The following is a 27,293-nucleotide window of genomic DNA, read 5'->3' as shown; positions in this document are numbered from 1 at the left end:
GTTTGTCCTTCTATTGTTAGACATTGGAAAGAATTAGCTGGCTTAGTTTATTTCTGTTTTAATCATGTTGTTCTGGGCGGGCTAATGTCACATTTATGCTGCACTGCTTTTGAAAATAGTTGATGTTTTCTCTTCTTAGGAATTAGAAATACACTTGTCCTTCTTTAATGAATTCGTATTTTCTAATAGTTCTCATTTAAAAGTTTGTTCTAGAAGTTATGTCCTTCTACAGTGTGTAATGCTGCACTGCAAACTTGAGCTTTATTGTTATCACCCTACTTTTGTAAAGCTACAGAAGAATCTACATTCAAGTTCTCAAATGGCAAGGTTTAATTTTTAAAAGGTTGCCCTTTTCTAAGTACTTTTATTATTATTATAATTATACTTTCATTATTGGTAAAATCAGTCTCTCTGTGCAAGGTTTTCTGTTTTCTGTGCAAGAGAAAAACAAGAAGCAGTGGAAATAAAAACAGAAGAGACTATAGGAGAGGAAAGAGAGAATTTAAAGTTGGAGTAGAGTTTCAACTTCAAATACGCTAACTCTCTGGTTGAGTTGCGTTCTTACGGTCACTCATGCGCACCAGTCCCTTCGCTCTTTCCTTCATTCTACAAAAAGCATTTTTCTATTTTGCATGAAAGAAAAAAGAAAGTAGATGTCGTTGTGTGTGTGCCTTGTTGCTCCCGTGGGTGGCATTTACTGTGGTATACACACAACAGAAGGCAGATGCACCACAACATGCTTCATTCTGTCAAGAAAAACAAAGCTCAGAGACAAAGTGTACTTCTCTCCGTCGCCAAGAATGTGTCAGAATAAATGTTTCTCATGTCAACAAATGATGGAGACATTGTTTGATCACATCTGGGGGATACTGTGAGGAACCGTAACTGTATTGTATTAGATCTTAGATTTTCTCTTATCAGTTTAAATTAACCTTCCTCATGTAGGTGCAGGCGAAGTTTTTATTACACAGAGTCCATTTTATTCACAAGTTGCTGCTTACAGATTTAAACTGTGGTGAAAACAGCCTTTCCGTCCTTTTGCATTTCCAATTTTATTGTTTCACCACAGTTCGTGTCACTCAGTAAGAATGGCTACTCTGTTTTTAAGTTTCCTTGAGTCCCCTGCATCTGTATGTGGAGGCTGTGTCAAAGCGATTGAGACAAGCTCCTTGGTAGGCTACGAGGAGAAGCCGTGTTCTCCGGGATGTTCCTTAAGCTGCAAGAGGAAGGAGATGTCTTGCTTGTTAGAGGAGACTTGTGTTGATGTGCTGTGTGTGTGCGTGCGTGTGTGCGCCACCGCGGTGCTTGATGTGCTTTGCTGAGCGAGCCGAGGACAGGGAGACGGCTGAATGTGATTAAATTATAGAGGGAAAGCACACTACCTGGGTCTTACTGAGACCAACGTTGTGGGAACCCCCGCCTCTTTCTCTTCCTCCTCCCTCCCATCGTTCCTCTCATCTCTCTCACCGGGGAACGAGAGCAGAAGGACCCAGCCCCTCTTAATCACAACAGTCTAGTCAGAGCTGGAGGCGAGAGGAAATTGGGTGTTGATGGGATTGCTGAATATGGACTGTAAGGTCATAAGATGCACTGTACATGTTTACTGTAATGTGCGGTTAGCTTCCCTCTGTATCCAAGCTCAGACATCTTCTTTGTGTTGAATTGTTATTGTAAATCGTTAAGATTTACCTTCTTTAAATTGAAATACAGTATCATAATGTAACAAAACATATCAAACTGCAGCTATTTCCAAATCATGCTTGTTTAGAGATGCAGAGTTTAGATGATGAATGGGTTTGGATCTTTAATCCAGCATCGCCTGGGAGATGCTGCATGTCCCTTATTCTTCGGCAGTCTAATGAATGAGGCGCAAAAAGCCTCCTGGGGATCCCCTTCATGATGGGTGGGTCAGGAGGTGAGGGGCAGCCGCGTGCTAATATTAGCCTCCATGTTTAATGGCTGTATCCCACATTATTATGCCATGTTAATAGTATGATTGTGTACCATATCGCAGGATTTTGTGTTCATGCTACAAAGTCTGTGTTGGTCACCAATCATGTAAATGATGTATCCAAATATGTGCTATTTTTCTTTTACTTTATATTTAAAAGCATATTTACTGCAAATATGTGTTTCTTTAAATTTGCATTACTTTTGACATTGTCAAGGCAAAAATAGATGATGTTGTTCTTAACTGAACATTTCTAGATGAATTCAAACAAAATAAAGAATCGAGTGGAAAGCCAGTGAGAGATCACGACATCATCCATTTCGCTGGGGTTAAGTGCATTGGCTGAGACGAGCATGAGCCTCAAATGCCCTCTTTGTCAGGATTTGTGTGCTTGCATTTAAGGAAGTAGCAGCAACTGATATCAGAGAGGGTACACGACAAAGAAATGTGGACATAAAGCACTTCATTGCCTTTTTTAAATTTTTTGTAATACAAAAACTGTAAACCATCCAGCAGGTGAAGATGTTTTAGTTTGGAATAACATCCGTAAACACACTAAGAAGCTACGACCAATCTCTCAGAATAAGTGTTGAACTGGATGCGGCTCCCAGTTGTGCTACTTTCTGCTCAGCCTCCCCCCGAGTACATAGCAGATGACCCTGAATCCCTTTAGTGAGGGCCAAGAAATGCTTACAGGATAGCCAGCTAACACAGCCTGTACTGGATTTGAGATCATAGATTTAGCTTAAACTGCCATCACAAATATATATATTTTTTATTTTCTTTATTAACTTATACAACAGCTAGAAGCATGAGCCTGCAGCTGCATCGTGAATTTGTGTCTTTGTGAGTGTTTGTGAAGATACTGAAGGGAATCAATGTGATCTTCCAATCAGTCTCAGTGACATGGTCAGGTTGGGGTGCAGAGGGGAATGATCTATTTGAACAGACACATTGTCAATACTGACATCTACTCAGTGTAAGATGTAGCTGCTCCTGTGTCCTTCACACAAGCATTCCTACTGCTCCTAGCTTCACACTATTAATTATTATTTTATCCATCAGTCCAAATTCATGATTTGTTGCAGCTTCTGAAAAATTACTATTGTTTTACACAACTAAGTTTCTTTAATTCTGACAGAGATGAAAGGAAAAGGGTTTAAAAAAATTACGCATTTTACAACTTAAAATCAAATAATTACAAAAATTACAGTCACAAATAATCTCTCCATCAAATTATGAATAATTTAACTCCTCTCATGCACAGCCAAGTAACTGGAGATAAAATAGTTGTTTTGTTTTTTTTAAAATCTCAACTCAGCTTTTTATAAAGTAAGTCAAAGGGCTTTTCAGAGCAAAGCAAGGTTTTGAATGCAACTATGTAAAAAAGAAATCTTATGAAGAAATTAGTCGTACATATTTTTAAAATGCCAATAAAATCAAAAAGTAAAAAAAATAGAAATGGTAGAAGTCAATAAAACACAGAATGGGCATTTAAAAACAGCAACACTCAAAATGGTCAGTCGATTAGATACAAGCGCTTTCAGAAAGGTATGACTTTAGCTTTGTCTTATAAGCAGAGAGGTTGTCAGCAATTTGCACTCACAAAAAAGCTTAAAACTCTACCTCCCAGTTAACCTGGAAACTGTGGGAACAGCAAACAGCCTTGATTCTGAGAACGATGGGTTGATGGGGAAGAATTAGATCTTTGCCATAACATGAACTCTCAGGGTCTTTAAATACATACAACATCAATGAGATGGGAATGTGTTTGTCGATTTGCATCAAGGGTGGGGTTTACATGTTTTCAGGTTTTAAAATTTAATCTGTGGAATTATGTGGTTGTACTATTACCTCATAATTGGCAGATGTGATAGCATAGTTAAAATTCAATAAAAAAAAAAGAAAAGAAATATGCTTTTTTTGTATGGAAAAAGTAATAACATAGTTGACAGGTTTATTTTCCCCACAGTAAAATACAAAAACAAATACAGAATAGATAGACTTTCATTGCAGGTATTCCTTCGGAGACATCACAGGTGCCCCCCACCACGCACATACACACACACACACACACACACACACACACACACACACACACACACGCACATACATACACACACACAGACACATTCATGCTTTTCCTCAGGGAAAACGTGATCTATCTCCTGGCGGGCAGGCCAATTAAAAACCAATCAGGCTGCTTGGAGTGCGCTGGTAATGGGAAAGCCAAGGCAGCGGAGGAAGTGGGGCTGATTAATGGACATTTTCACCTTGTGGCATAACAGCCTCCCACAGGCATCCATCACCGCAGGGGACTTCACTGGCTACACACCTATCTTGAACTGTCTGACATATTGTGTAAGTTGCAAATGTCTGAGTGTACGATGATGAGCATAAAGTGCCTGACTAGGCTATAGTAGCTTTATATTAACCTGCCTGATCCGTAGGCCAATGAGATTGTTTGATGTATGGCGGCTTCCTGATTATTACAAGTCTGCAGCTCTGGATCTTTTCATGGTTGGACATTAGATGGCATCCCAGACAGAGGCTGTGTTGTTTGGTAAAAAACAGGTGTTCCCCCACAGGATGCGGACGCATTTTTCAACAGCACAGTCAAGATGCTCCAACTGAAAACAGAGAGCCATTGTGAGGTAGCACTCATTCAAAAGAAATGTATTAAACGGTGTGAGTGAGGTTCGTTCCATTTCAGGAGCTGCTGTGACCTACTTCACACAGCCTGGCAGCTAGCTGTAAATAAAGATTTCCATAACCTGGTTTGGCCTTTTCCCATTAGCGGCACAACTGTGCCTTGAAGAAAATTACAAAGAGCTCAGGAGGAGCTGCTCAGAGTACTGCTGTGATATCATCAGAGCACTGAACTTGAGTCTGCTTGTGTTGTTGTCACATGATCACAATTAGTTGTAGTAGTATATTTAATTTGCTTAAAGCAAATGGTATACAATGGGAGGAAGTAATTAATAAAATTCAAATTCTTGCTTGCTTAGTGAGACAGCATTCATCATGCTGTATAACCATTTATACTCGGACTGTCACAGATGTTGCATATCATCTAATCGCTGTTCTCATTTGTGTGTAATCATTCACCCTCACATAATCTGTTTGAATGAATAGAGTTAATGCCATTTCCACATGTTCTCTGATATAAAGATTCAGTGATATGACACCAGAACGCCACTGTGGATACATTTTGATCTTTAACCAGTCATTAGACTTGCAGCAAAAAGTGGTATTTAAATGTGCTTATACCAAATCTAAAAAATATAGATATATCCAACTTTCTTCCTCACAGCTCCTTTTAGGCTAATGCAGTCATAGTGGTGGCATAATATAAGGAGAAATGGACGATTAAACTGACAATTTCATGATTAACATGACAATCGTCAGTGCATTTTTATGATAGTTTTTGTCCTACTCCAGCAGGGAAGTATTATTACATTTTAAAGTCATGCAGAATTTTTTTTTAAACACATGCCATGGATATTCTTTTATAATTCCTTAAAATGCTGTGATGGGAACCAGGATATTAGCATTAAATAGTCAGAGTTTGGACTAACGAAAGCAACTTTTACAATTTCATCACTTCACCTTCCGACCTTTTGTTTCTGTGAAGAATGATAACATGAGTCAGAAAAGTAGCAGTGATAACAACACCCGCCTCCTCACTAATGATGCTATCTACATCACTGAAAGTAGAATGGGAACCTGAATTCTTTGGGTCAAAGATGCAGAGATCAGCCACAGTGTACGATGTAATGAAGCAAAGAATGAAAGAGACAAAATTGGAATTAAAAAAGAGGACTAGGCCAGTCTATATGAAAGTGGTGTGATATTGGAAAATTATTACCAAACAGACATCCATTATTCAACAGGGCAATCAGGGAGGGCACAGTCTCTTTATTTATGCGAGTGCTGTAAATCAGATTTGTCGGTTTTGATCACTCTAAAATCTCCCGGTCACACGCGGGCAATATTGGCTGAATATTACTCTGTCTAATGGGTAATTGATGACGGCATGTGACACCGGTCGAAGCGAACGGACAGCCTGCAGGAGTTTGGGGGGAGAAGGGGTAAAGGTGTTCAGACAGGAGTTGATTATTGAATGTAGTGTTGCATAGAGCAGGAATATTACAGGGCTCTTCATATGCAGCTGTCAGCTTGGTTCCCCTGTGGGGGCTTTGATTTTAAAAACAGAATGAATGTAAATCTATAACTGAAGAGGGCATTATGTTAACCTGTAATCGTCTCAATCTGGACCCAACGCTGAAGACAGTTTGATACGATCATACTATTTTCAGTTTTGAGTTTTTTAAATGTGTTTATGGCTCCTCTGAAAGTAGTGCAGTTAATTGAAAATTCAAATCAATGCGGCTGATTTGTGGAGCTTGAGCAAGCATGCACTTGTGTGTATGCAAATTAATGAATTTGTGATTGTTTTATGCATGACTGTGTGTGCGAGTGCTGCCACGTCGGGAGGCAGGAAGACATGATGTGCTCTGAGTCGTTGCATCTCTGTGAGGGTGGCCTGACCTCTGCCTTCAGCTTCGCTTCACGGGACAGCAGCAAATGAGAGGTGTCATTGCATGACAGCAGGACAGCCCCTCTTTAGGACTGATGGCGCATTGAATGCACACAGACACACACATGCAACACCAAATGTGCAGATGGGGGGGCAGGCGTATTTGCACACATTCATGCAAATATGCAAGTTGAGGCTTGCAGCAGTTTGAACATGAACAGACATAGATGCATAAATATTGACACACACGCCGACTTCCACAGCCCAGATCAATAGCTTTGTTTCGTGAACATACAGCTTTTGTTTGGGCAACAATGATTTAGATTCAATTTTCCCCACTTAGTGCTTATGTCTAGCTTTGACTAGCTTAGAAAATCAAACTCTGAGGCAAACAGGATTGTGTCAAACAAGCACTTTTGATTTGGCTCCATTGTGCAGGATGGTGGAACGTTGTTCTTTGAATTGTAAGAGCTATTTTAGTTTTGATAATAAGGTTTGTGTGTATGAATTTCAGTTGAATCAATCACTTTGTTTTGGAGTGCAGCTTTTTGGAGCTTTGTTGTGGGGTCACAGAGGCAGGTCTGTAAATCCATCACATAAAGCCGAGACAATACAATCAGTGTTTGTCATCAGAAAAAATAGTTTTCTGTTGCCACAAGACACAGAGTTAGACTTGAAGTATTTTAGATATAACAGAAGGTATACTTTTACGGTACATATTTAAAGTTTAGTCTCTTGAAAACAGTAAATCTGCTGATTGGTATTAATGACACTTCTTTTATATCATCTTTTACATTAACAGGCAGTTAACATTAACAAAAGATTACTATTAAATTAATGAGTACACTGTACAAAATAGAGCCATATCCAATTAGATCTTATGTACAGATGTATATGCAGAGTTTATAGATACAGACAACATGGAGTTCATGTCCATCTTTTCGTGTATGCTGGTAATTACACTTGAAGCTCGACAGTCATGTGTTCCATCGTGTTAATGAGCTCAACTTTTTGTTCATATTGGACAGTGGTGTTACAAGTGTGTTATACTTCGGTGGTTTCTGTGCTGGTTCAAGGCTGTTGCCAGAGCCAGTTCACAGATCAAAGCAAATCGTGTCTTAATATCACCGCTCCTGGTTATTAAAGTTGTTTTAAACAACAGTTGGTGCTTGTGAGTGCTCATGCTTCACTGTATTTTTGCACAGCTCTGCAATTGGGATTTTTATACGCTGTTTCGATCAAATCTGTAAGCACCCGACACTCACCAAAACGATGACTGTGAATTCCACTCGTTTTGAGCAGCGTTCACAAATTAAACAGCAGGAAAATAAGAGGAACACCCAGCTCATGTCACACCCATGTTAAAGCTCAGTTTTTTCATTGTTCTTTGTTGGATTAAGTACGCTTGACTCTAAACTTGTATAACTCCACCCCCAGCCTCTGCTGAAAACAGTTCTTTGCTTTGGACCAGCAAACAGTTGGAGCTGCATCAGAGGCTGTGCACGGGTTTCACAGAAGCTGATGGCATTTGTTGTGACAACATGAACTCCAACACTGACTTTGTTTTTTTGTTCGCTCGCACCGCCTTCCTACATTTATAGTCGCATCAAGGGCAAAGTGGTGTTTAGTGTCTTGCCCATGGGTAGTTTTGACGTTTGGACTAGGGAAGCTGGGGATTGAATGCTGACATTCAGACTGATGGATGAACACTCTTTCCTTTGCCATGGCCACCCCTTCTTTACTTCTCCCGGTAGATGCTGATCTACTGATCTGTTGTCCTCTATGTAGAAAAAATAAAAGGAGCAAGTGCACATCCACCTGGTGCCAAAATATATGTGTGTAGTTGTCTCATTAAGCTTCATCCAGATAATGGTTGTTTTTAACTTTTTTAGTGGTGGTATATGGGAGACAGGAGTGGAGGTAAAAGTTCAAATGAAAACAACAGCAATGTTGCATTCCTTTAGCCTCTGAAGTCAGAGCTGGGAATGATGTCAAACCTGAGTTGTTCCAGCATTGACTTAGGAGGAAAAGTAGGATTTGGTTATTGTTGCGCTCACTCACCGGACTGGCTCTTACAAGCCAGCTCCGTCTCATGGCAAAATGTGAAGTATTCACAAAAACACAAAACACTACAGTGTACCAGTAGGATGAGACTTGGCTCAGCAATCCAGGCCAAAAACATTTTCATACGTTATTACAGTCTGCTTTACTGCAAGCCATGATGTTTTCCTAACCATAAACAAGTAGTGAAACATCAGCGCTCAGCTGGAACTTAACTCTGCTATTCAGTTTTACAGTCGTGTAGGTGCAATATGTGATCCCTGCAATGTCTAAATGGGGACTTCATTGCCTGTTAATTGTGATCCAATAGTAGTTTCATGACTATTTCATGACACTGTGTTCCTGTATAGTTATTTTCTTTTGTCAAGTTGCACATAAAAAAACAAACGGAGATCATCGTGAATTAATATATTTAGTTTCCATGACTATTCTGCGTTTTGCCATGAGACCGAATTGTTTTAGAAATACAAGCTGATAACAAAGCATCACACTTTATTTTGAACATTCAAACATTGTGGATTTGTGTTTGCTAATAGAGGTTTGATATTACTATGTGTGACTAATTTGGTTTGATACAGGTTGATGGAAAAACAAAGAAATGGTCTATTACTGCAGCTATCACAGCTTCTCCTGTGCAGGGCTGCCATGTTGGATTGTAAAATTGGGACTAGTTTAGGTTTTCACAAATTTTTCTGGGTCGTTAATCCAACTTCAGGGAGCATTCCAGTTTAATTTTCCTCAAATGAGTAAAGTGTCCAACAATAGGGTCCTAAAAAGCCTAATTTTAATCTTCTAATAAATTATTTTCTTCCAAGTTCCCCTGTGAACATGTATAACAGCGTTCTAAAGGACTACTAAATGTTCATACTTTATCTCTGGTAGGTGTGATTGAACTAAATTGAATAACTTTATTATTCCCAAAAATGGAAGTAGTTTTTTGTTTTCAAAAGATCATTAAAGATAAAAGGTCAGCATATACCTCAAATCTTGTGGGACTGTTTACATGCTGTGTGTGCATGACTCCTCTACATCAAAATTTGAGGTGTGCCAGATCTCAAACTAGGGCAGATCCACCTGCCCCTGCAGGCCTTCTCGGACGGGGTCCCTTGAAAGTGCTGACAACGCACCTCTGGATCTTCTGACTGACTTCACCCAACACGCACAGTAACAGTTGATCCGTCTCTCCTCATGTACACGCCACGTCCTCTACTACCTTTGTCACTTCCTTTATCACAGCTTGTCTTTCTCTTTTCTGTCCCAGCGCACTCACTCCTTCGCCTTTCTGTCTCCCTCTCTGCTCTCCCTGTCTATCCTTTCGCTCTGGCTGTAACTGCAGCGCATCTCTGTTTCATTGTTATCCTGCTCTCTGTAACAGGATTTTCTCTGTCCTTGTGGATGATTAGTTCAAATATAACTGTGAAGGACAGGAGGGGGATGTCGATGCAAGTTTTGTCTTCTCTTCTTCATCTCAGTCCAGTGGTTAACGAGGGGGATGGATCACATATTTAGTGTTAACAAGCAGGATGCCATCGTTTCTCATTCTCCCTCTCCAATTGTGCCACACAGTCCCATGCATAACAAATCAGGCTCTCTGTGTCGGCATCGCTCTCTGTATACGGACAAAAAAGTCTTAGTCTAGTGTGATCTGCTGCAAAATGCAGGAGAAATTTGTAGCGGTGCACTCAGAGCCGGATCCTCTCCTCCCTTCTATTCCCTCAATGTATTCAGGTCATTGCCAGGTCTCTGTTGAAACACTTCTTTGCTTTGCTTCTGTGAGCTCCAGCATCTTGTTCGTTTTACTCAAATCTGTGTACCCTCTGCCCTGAATAAATAGTGCTACACGTTTTACTTCTTTAGTCTTAGCCCCCACTGCCGCTCACGCCCCCGAAAGAAGGCACTGCCCTGCCCCGTGTATGTGACCTAATTTTCCTGCTCGGCCCAGCGTTTTCCGATGCTAGTCGTTCCAAAATAGCTTGGCTACAGCAGAGCGTGGCAAACTCATTTCCATCTTGCATAACAGAAACCAAACATTCCCCCCCCGACTAAGCTCAAAGGCGAGACGGCACATACTCTCACAGGCTGAATCTCGGCTTCCCACCTCATTGTATGCGGAAGATGGTGAAAACATCATTTTCACCTACTCATTTTTGTCCCACAGTTTTAGCGTTTAATCTGTTAAGTCATTCCTCATTTCTGAACATGCTGAATTAAAATAATATACAGTCTTTGCATAGTCAGGAGTAAACACCTTGCCACCCTTACACTGTGATGGGGGCAAGCTTAAATAAAAGAGGTCCCTAAATGATTCCAGGAAACATATTTGAGACAGAGCCTGTACAATGACCTGAAGTAGATTTCCCAATTCAAAATAAATGCTCAAATGCTGTTTGGAGCCTATTTCAGGGTGAGCCCTTCATGATATCACAGCAAGATGACATTACAGAATACTATAAGAACCGAATATGCAGTTGGCCCATACCTACTCCCCGTCATTGAATTATCTTCAGCTGGAGATAATGAGGAGTAGGGGGTTGAGAGAGGAATCATTATTTTACCCATGGCTGCGGTGCTTCTTAACGGGGTCTGTATGTCGCCTTTGCCGAGCTAATGTAGAGAAATGGAAACAGATGGAAGGCATGATTATTTGATCTGCAAAGAGCTCTTGGTGGGCTTTGTAGTAACTGGACTAGACTGCTTAGAGGCAAGAGAGTAGGTTGTATGTCTGTGGGTGTGTGTGTGTGTGTGTGTGTGTGTGTGTGTTGGTATCCTGACTGACGTGCATTTAAAGCGCCCTGGTGTGGGTGGCTTTTGTTTGTGTTTGGAAGCTTGCATGTGTGCGTTTTGTCCATCTGTTCATGCGTTTGAATGCATTGCGTAGACCTTTGTGTGTATTTATGCACTATTGTTGCTCACTCCAAACATATGGACTTCTAATTAGGATGAGCAATAAGTAGTGATACAGGTAGCAACCTCATTCAGACTTTCACAATGTGTGGATAGCACAGGTCTGCTGGTTGTGTGCCCGGGGTTGTATGTGCTGCTTTGCTGCAAGTTACAATATCACAATGCAGACACGCCTGCTTTATACGTGCAACAAAGATATATCTATACATGCACAGACTTCAATGTAGGTGCCTCCTCTCAGAGCAAAAATACCATTTCTAATAAGAAAAATACATAAACCGACACCTATGGCTCTGTACTTTACAACCCACACACTGTAGAAAGAGAATTAGTCAGGGTCTGAATTATTCTATTGATCTTACTGCAATGCTTGAGCTGTCTCAATGCCTCTCTGCACTGTATTCACAGCTGCAGTAGCATGTCCATATACTCTGCACTGATTGGCCTTGACATGCCGTATACATACAGACTGTTACACGCATGTACAAAAACACAGAAACAAGCATGTATATAGACAGCACAGACACATGCATGCACTTTGACAGAATATACAGCCTCTCACTTTGTCAAACACGCACACACGGTCTCAGAATGGGGTGCATTATCACATGTGGCTTCCTGTCAGGCGAGGGGTTGGAGGACGTGGCTGGCTGGTGTGTGTGTGCGTGACTGGCGGGCCACACCTGTCAACAGTGCTCCATAGGCGCGGTGGTGATGCTATCTGACAGCCTGGCTGCCACGGAGGATGTGTGTGTTTGTGTGTTCCGTGACCGTTTGGATGAGTCACTGTTGTGCCTCCGCTGCCATCTTCCCCAGAGGACCCACTAGTGTCTGACTGGTGGTTTCGTTGTGTGTCTGCATATGTGCGTGTGTGTGTTTTTCTTTGGCTGTGTGTTCAGAACATATTAACAGCTGGCCTCTTACTCACACAGTAAACAATCACGTTGAACCATCAAATTTTTTTAGCGATCTAGTCACTAGTAGTGTGTGCACCGTGCCTCTGCAACACTTTCAAATATATACTGTGTTGAAACACTCACACTCTCCATCTGCTATGTGCTGGTATCTGTAACACAGCAATCTGCTTTAATTCATGGCATGGATTTGCATTAACGAATAACACCTTTGCCTCTCTGATACAACTCTCATTGTATTGCAAATCAAGTTTCTTTGAACTTAATGTTTCAGCCCACTTCACAACATTTCCAGCACAGGACTGCTTTCTGGATGTGGCTCCAGAAAGACACCATTCTTCAATCATGGCCGCTGTAGACCCAGCATTATGAAGCAGCTGTACCCTCCAGCGCTCTCAGCAGCACATGCATTTGGCTGAAATATTCAGCCCAGCTCCCAGCGTTACCTTGCATGTATAATTACCGGATATGCTGCCTGCTGCTGATAACTCTCCCAAACAATGTTTGAAGGGGGAAGGCGGCGATGAATTCCCAATGAAGTGTGAAAAAGACTGATTAAAATTTCCGTGGTCAAAAGCCAGCGCTCCAGTGTGTTCTGCTCTCATGGACCAGGGGAGATGGGGAGACAGGCTCTGCAGTTGAGATAGCAAGCTTTTTTTTTTTCTTTTTTTTTTAACCATAGCGCTTGGAACAGAATTTTTGGTTTCTATTTTGATCTATAGTGAAAAATATGTTGGCAAATCTTTTTATGTTGTGCCTGTTCTGTATGAAAGCTCCACCAAGTAAACCGTGTTGCGTGTAGCTCAGTCATCGTACCATCATATCAAGTTACAAGGTTCACCTGAGGCTGAGCACTAATTTGTAAGGATATCAGAAAGATGACATATGAATGTCTATTCTTATTCGCTCCTTCTTTGTTGGGTGATATATCCTGCTAGTCTTCCATTCCTGTAACACGGCCCCCTCATCGTGACTATAAATGTGGTCCTCTGACAGCCTGGTCTCAGAGAAATGTATGAAATGACTTGCTCTTCATGTGTCTGTCATACCAACCTACTTGGTTATCAAGGTGTACAGACATTCATTAATTCAGAGGAGAGTAGAAATTGGCTTTTATTGTTGTTTTTAGGTAACATCGTGTCATCCAAAACAAAATTTGACCCAGTCATTTTTAGCTTAAACCTAACCAAATCTAGACCAAACAAAAACTTGCTATGTCCTGAAAAACAGTGAAGAATGGTGAAATAAATAAAAAGTGTAAAATGTAGGATTCTTGCATTCAGTCTCTTTACCCAAACTTGGAATTTATTGGATTTTTTAAATTCCTCAACTGAGGGAAGCACTAGCAACGAAATGTCATATTCACGCCACAACAAAACTCCTCATTGACTTTCTGCTGGCAGTTAGCTGCAAGAACTGCAGTTCTTACAAAGTGTAATCCACTCAGATTTAAGAAGTGTTGTTGATCTAGCTTTAAGCAGAAATGTATTATTTAGTGCCTTTTTTAGAATGACCCTTTGACTTCATTAATCAAATATGATTAACTCTGTTTTTATCATTACTTGACTTACTGTTGACTTATTTGAACCCTTTAAAGTCCTACTTTACTGTTTGGTAGTCCATTTTTTTGTGACTTTTCTCTGTAATTTAAGTTTTTTTTGTAGTATACCTGCCGGAGCCATGTTTACCTCTCGCTGTTGGTAGGCTACTGTATGTTAAGCCAACAGTATGTATATGTTATACCAATCCTTGATTCTTATTATTCTTGCCCCAAGGAAACTCAAAACTCATAAACTCAAAGAAACATTTTTTCATTGCTTTTATCTTAGCTAAGACATAAAAGGGTACAGACCACTTATCAAGTAGTTTCAGTGCACTGGCAGCCAAACTGGCTTGTTATTAATACACAAACGTGGTTCTATCAAAAAATCTTACATTTATTTGGACATTGTTGTAGAGTGTTTTTGTGTTGCCAACATGTCATTACAGCCTACTATGCATCAGCACCGCATAAAGCTTAGTTAAAGATGTTATGCTAATTTCATATTTTACTGTGACATCGGAGCGAAATCTCAGTGATATGGACAGTTAAATGTTTTTTATTCCTAATGTGTTTGATCATATATACAGTGAAGATGTATTGAAGATTGTGTGCGTTTGTGTGTACCTATGTGTGAAAGTGTAGGCGCCCGGGAGCTTATTTGCAGAGGGGAGGGAGGGATGGATGGATTGATGGCGTCTCATTCGAGGCGTGTGGGCGTCAAGCTCAGGGCCCCTAATTACAGCAGCGGCTCCCACAGCCTGCCTGCCTCTCCCTCAGCCCCCATGTTTGGGTGCATCTTCCCTTGCAGAGTCAGATGATACGCTCCCCTTGTCTCCCAAGCTTTGCTCTCAGGAGGGCTCCACCTTAGCACAAAGCACGGCAGTGTCTGATTAGCCGGCTCAAATGAGATCCCTAGCTAGCTGTCTATATTGTCATTCTGTCTGCTGACGGTTATGAGATGGGCTGCCAGACAGCCACTCGACATGTTTAGCTTGTTAGGTTGATCAGGAGGTTTCTATATCACGTCTTGCAAACAGCAGAATTACAAATCTTTAGGGACCTCATTTGGACTATTCTAGATGAGAAACTAGTTTGCAAGCTAGCTATTTACCTCTGGGCTAACGAGCCTTGACTAACGCAGGGAAGGTTTTTTTTATTTTTTTTTTAGTTTTCCACTCTTGTACACTGATGTACAGTTCGATAATTGGTGGTTATTAGTGAGCTTGCTGGAAAAGGAGCTCTGTAGCCAGTTAACCCTTTCCTCCCTAAATGGATAGCAGTTGTCTTTCATCTTGTTTCAGGGGGTTTAAAGGCAGAGAGGGATGTCTGTAGTGGGGGTTGGTTATTATTTTTTGTGCCAACAGCAGATGCCAGGCACAGCGGTTTCAACCGGGCACACTTTACATCACAACACAGCTGCCTTCTCTGCATCTGGGCACCGGATTGAGAGAGGAGGGAGGAGAGGAGCAAAGAAAGATGGGGAATAAGCAAGAGGCAAACTGTGCAAGGAGTAACAGAGGGAACATGAAAGAAGAAGAAGGAGGAGAGAGGAAGAAACAAAGGCTGACACAGATAACATCTATCAGCACAGCAGAAACATGGGCCGAGTTTACCATTATAAATAAAGAGGTACCCACATCCCCCTCCCCATCTTGTCCCCAGTTATCCCTTCCAAAAAGCTGGGAACCACTAACTGGGCCAATCCACAACAGGGATTAGCTATCTAGCTGCAGAGGCATTTAAATGTGTTCACAGCGAGCGCAGTGCTTTCTGTGGGAGTGACTGTCAACACAAACACTGAGGTGTCACTGAGAAGAAAGGAAAAAAACCTACGGTTTACTTCATTGTTTTTACTTCTCTTATGGGATGTCACATAGAATTTCAATACTTTAGAGGAGACGTGTTTCAAAGAGAATTCGATATTGTAGCATTACTTTAAATATACCAGTTTAAAATTTAATACAGGGAATTTTCTCCTGAAACACATGCTAACAACAGGATACTGTGCCGAGGGAATATTAAATGCAGGAAAATGTAAAAAGAATGTGAAATACTCAGGATAGATTAAAAAGTTATCAATATACCAAAAGATGGATGCAGTGTGGTATGCTTGGAAAGAAAGAATGCATTGAGTCTAATGAATATACTGCTCTGTATGTGCTCAAAGCCCAGCAGGAAATATCGCGTTTCACTCACTGAAAGCAGCACATTGAGCTGTGTGATACATGAAATAGATTCAGATTGAAAATCCTCTCTGTCCGCACCTGTGGATGATGGTGCAGGGCAAAAGTCAGTGCCACTGAAATGAGATTTACACACTATTATCATCATCTTACAATACGTACAGTTTAAAAGATCCTTGCACCACAGCATGCTTGTTTCTCTTCATCTGTCCCTTTCTGTCCTTCTCCCCCTCCCCTTTTCTTTTGTTCTGCCTCTGTTAGAGTCGTCCTTGACTGCCGAGCGAGCGCGCAGTGCAGTCTTTGCTTGAGAGGAGCCAGTCAAACGTTCTCTGGCTCTCCTGTTGAGACAAGAATAGGAGAAAACATGGGGGAGTTAGAGGGATAGAGACGGAGAATAGTCTTTTACAAAAAGGGAGAAGAGTCTGTGTTTTAATTCAACACACCTAGTCACAAGGAACTGTGAATGAGACAGGAAGAGCATAAGCAGGAAGTTGGCATGATGACTAAGCATCTGAAGACTGGGGAGAGCTTGGGGTTTCTCATTTGGAAAGACGTTGAATGAAAATTCATTATCTGCCAAGAAAGAAACCCTCACAAATTGTCGTGCAGCATTCTCTGAGATGGGGTGAACAGTGTTGAGCGTTGAATCCCAGAAAGCTTGCTCCTCGATACGGAAATGGCAAGGTGGGATTCATTGTGTCCGTCAGACCTTTGAACGTACCAAGCTATTAAAAATGAATGTTTTGGTGTGTCCAAATTCGGATTGGTAATGTGTATGTTTATACTCCTCGTTACTCACCTCTGAGTTGGCAGATTGTTTTGTTACATTAGAGAAAAGCTTTGAAGAAGGTCTTGTCCCATGTTGTTGATTCTCATACTTGATCTTTGAATCCGGCCTTTGACCTATCCACTTACCTTTGAACATGTACAGTATGGGTCAGAGTGGGTTGTAAGCTTGATTTTGATTTTGATTTTTTTTGTGCATACTTTCACCCATTCACAAAATAGTTGTATGGATCAATGATTTACTGATATAAAATGGAATGTCAACTATTATTTTTTTTATCTTAGTCCTTTGAAATTTTAACTTGTAACAAATAAAAGAAAAACTGGCAGCAGAGATGCTATTCAGAAATCCCTAGACATGGTTCACAAAAGAAAACTGAAATACAAAATACAAACACGTTAAAATTGGTAAAATCATGTCTGTAGATGGATGTGGATTCAACCCTCTTAGAATCTCCCTGAAGGAAAACACATCTTTCAGGTCTTTTTCTCATGTTTAATTTGCACCACAGAAGAGTTAGTAGTTGGTAGACAAGTCCAGTCTCCTGAGACCGTTCTCTTTTTTAACTTTCTTCTTCACACACATTTTAGTTAAAGGCATTCAAAGCGGTAACTATATACGCAGCGTTTCAAACAAGGCCCTTCCTCCCTTTGACTGTCGAGTAATGCTGCATTTGATGTACCTCCGAGAACTCCGGGAAGTGAGAACCCAAAATAAAGGCTCCTTACCAACATAACCCATTTAATTTTTTCTAATCGCAGATCATTTCCCAGTTGTCATCAAATTCAGTGTGAGGAAGTAAGCCTTAGACTGCAGCCAATCACAGAACAGCAGTAAATCAGAGAAATAAACAGCATTTCCAGATTTATTCCACAGCAATTGTGTTGTAAAACATAAAGTCAGAACTCTACACAGCCCTGATGCAGGGTGTTGTGTTGATAGCTTGGCAAAGGACAGGATGACTTAAAAAACAGCTTTGGTCCTCTCAATGCTTGATGTGACGAGGCAGAGGTGACGCAGGCTCTTTCAGCTGAGAGAGATTGAAATGCTACAAAACAAATATAACATGTTTGACCTTAAGTCTCAGTAAACTTGAGGTTTTAACTTAGCGTTTTGTCTCTGCATGCCATTTATGCTTACAACTGGTTGACACAACAAAAGCACTGCAGAGAAAGAAGGAGCAAAGGTTAATCCACCTGTGCACATTAGACAAGATTTTGGTAATATAAAGTCGGTTTTGATTAAATGATCAAACATCATGTAGTGTCAAACCGAAATTTGGATTTGGGCTCCAGTCATAACACCCATCTTCACTCTGTCATGTCAGTCAGTCGGCCTGAAATTAAAGTGAGTCCTGTGTATTATAGAATGGGGTCAGGGGTTTATGTTTACCTTTCTACATGGCGTCTCAACGGTAAGACAAGCTAATAAACAGAAAAGATACAGATGGACAGGCAGACAGGTGAGCAGGCAGATAGACAAGCAGACAAACAAATAGAGACGCAAGCAAATGACGAATAGACGGGCAGGCAGTCGGGCAGATTGGCAGAGCGGCTGACAGCCTGGCGGCTTTCCGGTGAAGAGATATTGGCTGGAGTGAGCGGCTGGCAGGGAGACGGGCAGATGGACAGACAGTCAGACACCCATGCACACAGACAGTCGGACTGGAGGAAGAGAGACAGGCAGCCAGAGAGGATGCCAGACAGACATGCACTGTTGGTAGCGAGCAGGCAGTTGGTGTAGGACGGAGACATAGGGACAGTCAGTGCCTCTGGCGGGAAAGGAGAGAGAGATAGAAAGAGACAGAAATGGAGGGAGAGAGAGGAAGAGGGATGAGGTCAGTGCACGGCTGGCTGGCTGACTGTTGATCTGTGGCACTGGGTTGGCAGAAGAGACTCCTCAGGGACAGAACAACTCCACACAGCCTCCATCCACATCCCCCCAGCCCTTCTTCCCTCCATCCCCCACCTGCGGTGGAAAGACCAGCCTTGAAAGGGAGATTCTCGGCAAACAGTGGCACAAAGAGGTGAAAGAAGGCAAAATTAGGAGTCAAAGTGGCAAAAAGCTGTCCAGCTGTGGCTGGAAAACAGGAGTGAGAGTATCTAACTCTGAATTTTGTGAAGGAATTCAGAAAAATGCTCCTTCCTACTCTCTGAAGGGCAAACTTACAAGACAGCAGCATATATGTACCTCAGGCTTTTGGAGAGGAGGAGCACATTGTAATATAATCTAGATTTTATTGTCCGCTACTATACACAGTATTTTCATATATTTAATAGGGCAACTTTCTTTTTTATTTCATGTGCAGATTGAAATAAACCTAAAAGACAAGGTTGAAAAGGTTTGATTTATTTCTCTAAACAAAAGTCAGCAGTTACTGGTATGTACATAATATTTCACAGTCACATTTCCAGACTCACCAGTTGAGAATATTTTAATGCTAAAAGGAAAAGTCTGTTGCTCAGAAGCCCGTGAGAGGTATTTTCAGGACATGGAGGAAATGTTCGAATGTCACAGGGGTTTTGACTGTGTTTGGATAGCAGAAGTACCGGATCAGTGTGTCGATGGGTGGTTTGAGGTGCTGAGGATTTTTTTTATTTTATCTATGGCTTTCACTTGGCTAGAGTTACACAAGGTTAATGTTACAGCCATGCGTGGGAGTGTGAATGTGTTTGTGCTCGCGTGTGTGTGTGTGTTGCTTCAGGCTGCAAAGCTGCTCCAAATGTCCATCTGCCGAGTTCACAACCCACCTGAGCCCACTCACATATGCACATGTGTGCCCCCCACACTTACACAAACACACTCCACTGCACCCGTACTTACATCCACGCAGGCACATGCAGAAACAACCACAGATTTCAAACATTCAGCGCATACCTGTACAGGCGGTGTTTTCCTTGTTTCAGCTCTGCTCGAGCTTATCTTCATTCTTACAGGCATTTGCATAAAAAACATCCCACCTTTTCTCAAGCTGTCACCTTGATGTAGCTGCAATACAGAGTGTGATATCAACATAACAAGTTTTCCAACAAGAATCCAAAAATGCACATATACATATTTCACAACAGGCGTTAAGGGAAGTACGAGTGGAAACAAAAGACTGCAGCAGATGAGCACACAGACGTACACACAGCCATTCCAACACTGCTCTCTGCATGTACGTTTACATGTACACACAATTTGTGTTTGCAGATGATTGTTTTTTCAGCTTGTATTTCAGCGTGGGCATGTGTGCTTGGCACAAGTGCCAAGCTGATAATTATTGAAATGAGTCCTGGCAGGATCTGGGAATCAAATTCGTTGCCACTTTAAGCATCTATGTCTTTTCTAGGATTTGGTTTTTTAGGGACACTAGTCGAAGGTTAATCAGTATATTCTCCAGGGATAAAGAGAAACAAGTGAGCTGGCTGGAACGTCCAGATAAGTGCTGCTTTATAGATGCTGTGCTCTCTTTCTCATCGACCGACCACAGACAGCCATCATCAGCTCTGCAGCTGCCAAACAGGTCCCAGGCAGATGACACTTTATAGGAAAATGTTCCAAGATTTTACACCTTTTTTCACCTTAATGTCTAAAATTTCGTCTTGGAGGAAGGCATCTTCACTGTTGCTGACCTACATATTTATCATAGGAGACACAGATAATATATTGACTTGTAATTAAGAAAAATGGTTTAGATAGTTTTTGAACGTAGTCATTTAGAGGCTAGAAGCTATAAACAGGATGCCGACATGTGAGATGTCACAGTAGGTTTTTAGTTGAGTTCATGGAATTTGTTTCAATATGTAATCTTTTGATTATTGTCCTAGGACATGACGAGTTATTTTTTTAACATCTTAATGTGAAATAACAGTGTATAGGAGTACACCATCATCATATGTCATGAAACTGGCACAAAGGCAGTTTTTAGTTAACTAAAGCACTTCTCAAATGTGAGATTTGCAACATTAATGGCTCTTTCTGTCTGTTTAAGTGATGGCATTTGCAAAAATTCATACAAGAGTGCCCTGTGTGATGTGGCTGTGTAAAACAGCAGTGGGGATGGGAATCAGCAAAAAATACAACTTTTTTACATGTTTAAGCTTATTGAACAGTCAGTGTTATACTGTGAGGATCTGCAGCACTACAGTAACAGCAACAAAAAACTGTCAACAATATGCTGTTTTCTCATAAAAACTCATATGAAGCCAATGAACATGCTGCATTTTGTTAAACTGAACAGTGGCGGCTGAGAGGAGTTGAATATATTGATATCAGAGAGCAGAAGCTGCAGCTCAAACACTATACTTTTGTTACTTGGCTCAGAGATTGAGGAAAGTAGAGGTTGTGAAACCATGGGGGAGAGTTTGATGCAGTCTTTAAGATTTCTTTGAACACCTGAGCAGAAACTAAATGAACCAATTGCTTCTGTGCATATCTGTTTGCTAAAGTGACGGTAGCGGCTCACACTTGTTTTGTGTTGAAAGTGATGTGTACGTTACAACCTTTTCAGATTACTCCTGCAAATTGTTAAGGAAAAACAACAGGGGGTCATACAAAGATGACACCTTTACATTCAGTTGTCATCTGATGAAAGCAGTGCAGGTCCGAAACAAGCTTTAAATACGCGACTCTCAGCCAGGAGACACGGATTTATTTCCTGTTTTCTTCCTTTTTGTTTTAAGTCACAGTTTACTTTCACTTTCTCTCTCTGTTTAGATTTAGGCACCTAAACCATCTGGTTAGGTTTAGGCATTAAAGATTAGCATCTGTTCCCCTCTGAAAATGACACAAACTCTTTGCAGACAAAAATGAAACCTCCAACTGAATTACATTACTAGAAAGTTTTATTTTGTGTCCATCCACAGGAACATGATGATATTTGTTTTCGTGCCTATTTAATATTTTACCATACAGGGTTTCATCATCGTTATCGTCCAAATAAAACTCTGTTTTATTAAACTATCAATTTAAAAAATGCAATAACAGAAATGACTGAGATGATGCTGAATGATAATTAAAATAATAAAATCAGGGAAGTACTGTACATCTAATTTAAATGACAGTTGTTGGACATGCTCAATAACTTCTGACTTTCTGGCTTAATTCTTGCAGGTAGTGTACCTTTGTGTGTGTGCATGTGTGTGAGCGCCTCTGAGAAATCCTCCCTGGTTCTCCCAGGACTTTTCTGAATGACCGCATGATTCATTGAAATCAAAACAAATTCCATTTCATGTTGTCTGGCATCTTTGACTCCCTGAGTTAAAATCCAGACCTTATTTAAGTGAAGAATGAGAGGAGGCTTTCTGTTCTGTTCTATTAGGCTGCTATTTTTGGTGCCACAGGATACTCAGTGACTGTGTGGAGCCTTGTCAGTGACGAATGTGTTTGTGTGAGAAACATTGGTGGGGTGCCTTCCCACAGGAAGATATGTATGTGCATGTGTGAAATGGATGGAATTGGGGGGATATTCAGTGTTTTTCTATCTTGCCTGCAGGACAGAAAGAGGTAGAGCGAGCATGTGTGTACTGGCTTGCTCCCCTGCGGTGGTTCAGTGTGTGTATGCCCATTAGCTTGCCTGAGAGTGTGTGTGTATTTGCCTTACTGCCATGCTTCGGTGCCCATGCCTGAGATACAGCATGCCATGCTGGGGGTATCTTTGTGCGTATGTGTGTGTGTGTGCGCGCGCACGTGCGCCTGCTGTCATCCTGGGGTAGAGCCCCGGGACATATAGGGTCATGTGACAGACAGCCCTATCTATCTATCTGCAGCCTGCATCATTGGTATTCTGGGTAGACACTGGCAGTCAAGCAGTGGGTGGGGGTGGGTTGGCAGGGGAAGGATGGAGACAGGGTAGAGTAGTGTGTGTTGGGGGTAGAAAGAATGAGGGAGGAAAAAAGACAGAGGCAGGAGGAGACAAAATAGAGAGAAGAACAATAGAGCTCATCAGTACATCGAGAACAGGGCGCAATCAGGCATGCACACACAACTACACACAGACTTGGCCATAAAAATCAGGGCGTGTTTGTGTACTGTACACACACCTGGACTCTAATAAGCATGCTTGCACATGCACACAGACCGCCATATATACACACACACACACACACATACTGGTGTGGGCTTATCAATTCACGACAAAGATCTGACATGAACAAGAAAGACAACACCACAAGGACTAAAATTCCATCAATAGCAAAAGAAAAAGAAGGGTTTCGCCGGCAGATCACACCGCATCACTTCAGCATAGCTTAGGGTTAAACTCCTGTCTCGTGATAAAAGACGGGTAACCTTCAAAGACGCCTCGCCATTCATTTCACTGCGTAGATCCTGCATACTGCCTCGTTGGATTGATCCCTCTGTCTGTCTCATGAGGAAGGATCATATAATTCTCTGTAAATAAGCATTCTGTCTTAACAAACAGCCACATGCGGGGGTATCAGTCGCAGGATCTGATATCATTTCTCAGCAAAACACTCAGCTCTCCTTACGTTGAGATGTCTGAGGACAAGTGGAGCAATAAGTGTTGTCTGAGGAGTTCAGTCTGGTTCATTTTATAGTCAATATCATTTTTTAACAATAAACATACAGTACACAAATTGTATTAAGAAATTGCTTATCAAGCTAAAACATAACGTGCTTTTAAAAAAATAATAATAAAATGGGTGGACCTTTTAGCATGTGCAGTGAGGAATATACATATATAGGAAATGGGTGGTGGCAGGTTAGCATGTTCATAGATTTGCATGTATAGTTGAGGCATAGTCATACTCAAGTTATTTTAAACCCGATTTTTTTTTCGTGGCAAAAAACTTCGAAATCCAAGAAGCTTAATTCATACTATTGTTAAAACTATTGCAGTGGGACGATGAATTCAGCTGTTTTTGTCATGTCTCTGACACGCACACTAAAGTGTCATTTGGCATTTATGCCCTGTTGCTCCGACTGTGGCAATATCAGAGACTGACAGCAAACTCACCATGTCCCTCTGGATTTTCACCATATGAACACACCAAAAGGTCCTTATAGCAAATTTGGAGAGGAAGAGGAGTATGAATGTGACAGGACTTATAACCGTGAGACCTGAGTTTGGAACTGCTCTGTCCTTTTTCACTTGCGTTTTACACTCTTTTTGTAACTGTTTGGTTCATTTTAGTGATCACAAACAATTATGTTGAGACAGAACAATCTCCTATCTAGTCTGAGCACCTTTATTCTCCAACACAGCCTGAACCCTCTTAACAAGCTTTCTTGTCATTTCTGTAGTCTTCAGGAATAGTTCTCCAGCCTTCTTGAAGGCTTCTTTGGATGTTGGCTGCCTTTTGTTCCGTTCCCTGTCGAAATGATGCCACACTGCTTCAATGATGTTGAGGTCTGGGCTCTGAGGATTCATCCCTCCATAAGACCTGTTGCCACTGATTTTCAGCCCACTTCTTGTGTCATTTGGCACAGCTCAGTCTTTTCTCCCTGTTTCCCTTCCTTAAGAACGGCTTCTTGACAGCCACCCTTCCATGGAGCCCATTTCTGATGAGGCTTAGGCCAACAGCAGATGGATCAGCTGAAGGTCCAAATGCATCTCTCAGGTCTTGTGTCAGGTCTTTGCTGGATTTTTTTCCCTCTTTCTTAAGGACATCACTTTCAGATACTTTTCATCTGCCGTAGATCGATTTTTAATCCTGACAATTATTTTGTCTCCCATCTTTCCAGTTTCCTCAATTTTTGCAAACCATGCTAAGATATGGCAAGTTTTAGCTAATAGCTCTGTGAATCACATTATTGGTGCATAAATTCTGTCAAACTATGTTATCTTTGACATTTTGCATAGATGCAACTAAAGAAATGGGAACAAATGATGTGTCTTTGTGACAGGCTGCTGGCAACAAAGTGCCTGAAGGTACAACTTAAAATTGGTTCTTTGCTAAGTTGACTGTTATGTGTTGACACACAATGAACATTGATTTATCCCTTGAGTTAGCTTTTTTTATACTTAAATGATTCATAGGTCAGTTTTAAGCATCTTAAAGGGATAGATCGCCTCTTTTGACATGAAGCTGTATGACATCCCATACTAGCAATGTCGTGCCTGAACATTGACTTACCCCCCGCTGCGTCCTGTGAGCAGAGTTCCAGCCTCGTTTTGGTGTTGACGAAGGTAGTCCGGCTAGTTGGCTGGGGTCAAAAAAATAAAGGGTTTTGCTTCTCAAAATAGGGTTGTGCCGATGGACGATATCATCGTCCATCGTCATTTATGACCATCCATCACGATGGATGGTAACTATCGTGATGCCACGCCCACTTTAATTTTTTTATTTATTTTTATCAAACCGAAACACAATGGCTATGGCATTTACCTTTTTTTTTTTTTTTTTTTTTTTTTTCTTCACTGCAAAAGCTTTAAAATAATTTGTCATGCACTTCACTATAGGCCTATGATATCACAGCAGAACACCAAAAGAAAAGACTAATAAAAATATAAGCGCAAGAAAAATAATAAAACAAACAAACATAAAGCATGACTTGCCTGTACCGAAACTCGCTAAACTGTAATAACTTAAAAGGTTAAGAGGGCCGACACGGGTGCAGCCTATTCCAACATATTCACACGTCAATGTTTCTGGCCAAAAAAAACAACATATTGACCTTGTCTAGCTTTAATAAGCTGTGGACTGGCGTGACCACACTGCCCGCGGTGCTGAAAACTCTTTCCGAAGGCGTGCTGGTAGCGCATATGCCATCAAAGGAAACCTGCTCTGGTTACTTTCTCTGGTTACTTCCCATAGTTTGGGAAAGTTTCCAAATGCCTAAATGCACTGAGTTGCGATCAGCTGTTTGTGTTAACGAGCGGAGCAGCTGAACAGCCGGATAGTGACATTCTGGCACTGGCCATTCAAACGCAATGGAAGGATGTTTTTTTCCCCCTTACAGCTAAAGCCTGGGAAGTCTGTGTAGAATCATCACCATGTAGCTTATATACTACCGTTTTATTATTATTATTTTACCATAATTTTATTATTATTATTAACAAACAAAAAACACATTCTTCTGAAAATGCTCAGGTACAAGAGCTGGACTAACAATGAATGAAAAAAAAAAAACTTTCAAAGACCTACAGAAAGCCTGGAGAACTATTGTTCAAGACCACTTTAAAAGATCACAAGAACATCTGGCTGCTTGTAAGAAAGTATAAAGAAATGAGGGATGGTTAAAGACCTTGCACAGTGCTGTATATTGCTGAATACATTTACATTATACACCACCAATGTTTTGTACCTTACTTTTAAACAGGAAATGTTAATACTGTAAATTCTTAGCAGCGATAGGCTGCTGGGATCTTGAACACTACTTCATGACATCACGTGTAGCAGTGTGTGTGTTGTGTGGTTTTCTATACGCAGAGGTGGCGCTCAGCTTTGTGTCTTCCTGTCTTGGCTGTGTCACTCCACGACCTTGGTGTTCTATAGCTGCTGGGGATGAGAGATGGTGTTAACACTTCTAAAGGCGTAAATCACCCTTCCCTCCTGCTCTGCCTCCCTCACTGCAATGTTGTTCTCTTCACTTGCTATCAGTGCTGAGAGGTGATTGGAGTCTTCCCAGTCTGATAATGGGCTGCATATACACACTCTTTCTTTCTCTCTCTCACACACACACACACACCTTTTTACAGCCACAGAGCAGAGAAAGAAGGCGAGAGAAGGAGACTCATCAAGTAATTAAGGCCCTGGCTCTCCCTTGGAAATTAAAGGAATGGCCCTTTGCTCTCCTCTGTCTCTGTCTCTCTCCTTCTCTTCCTGCTGGGCTGATTGCTGTCTGGCTTCTTTCCACACCTGAGTATTTCACTCTCCCAGGCAGCCAACCCATAGTGCATTGTGCTAGTGATTACCCCACTGTGGGTAATTGCGGCAGCTGTTCGCCCAATGTTATTTCTCCCACTCTGCACTCGCAGAGCAGCCTCCTCCCTCGAGAAAGTGGGGGGGTGCACTTTTTTAGCTTTGTGTGTGTGTCTTATACAGGAGGCAAGCTTATGAGAGCGCTGCATGGGCTTTTTCATAAATTTCTTAATAGGCTTCTCCAGACTGCTTGTGTGGACGCAGTGTAGCTGTTTGTGTTTGTGAGCACAGTGAAGCTCAGCAGGTCATGCACGCGGTCAGTTCCATCTCTCATGTCCTTGAAGAGAAAAGTGGGTCAGAAAACTGCTTTTACCTCGGCTCACTCTTCCTCTTTGATAAGAGCGGGAAAGTCACAGAGCCGGTCCACTTCACTACCTGACGGCTTCTTTCACCCTTGAACCACAGCCTCTCTGGCATCACGGCTCTGTCTGAAGATATTTTCTGAGAGGGAGTTGAGCTGAGCAGCAGATTCATTTTTTTTCCTACCAGAGACTCACCAGTTAGAATGGGATATGCACTGAGTGAGTTAATGCAGGCGACTGTG

The 27,293-nt window shown here is 41.4% G+C and overlaps 1 protein-coding gene across 7 annotated transcripts in view; it reads left to right on the top strand.

The window, feature by feature from the left end:
• Positions 1 to 27,293, top strand: part of myt1lb (myelin transcription factor 1-like, b) — a 112,353-nt gene that overhangs the window by 876 nt on the left and 84,184 nt on the right. The window lies entirely within an intron of this gene.

Source organism: Odontesthes bonariensis, chromosome 17, assembly GCF_027942865.1.
Source record: "Odontesthes bonariensis isolate fOdoBon6 chromosome 17, fOdoBon6.hap1, whole genome shotgun sequence".
NCBI classification, from domain to species: domain Eukaryota; kingdom Metazoa; phylum Chordata; class Actinopteri; order Atheriniformes; family Atherinopsidae; genus Odontesthes; species Odontesthes bonariensis.
Note: the sequence above shows the minus strand (reverse complement) of the source record. Positions and strands in the feature narration are given on the sequence as shown.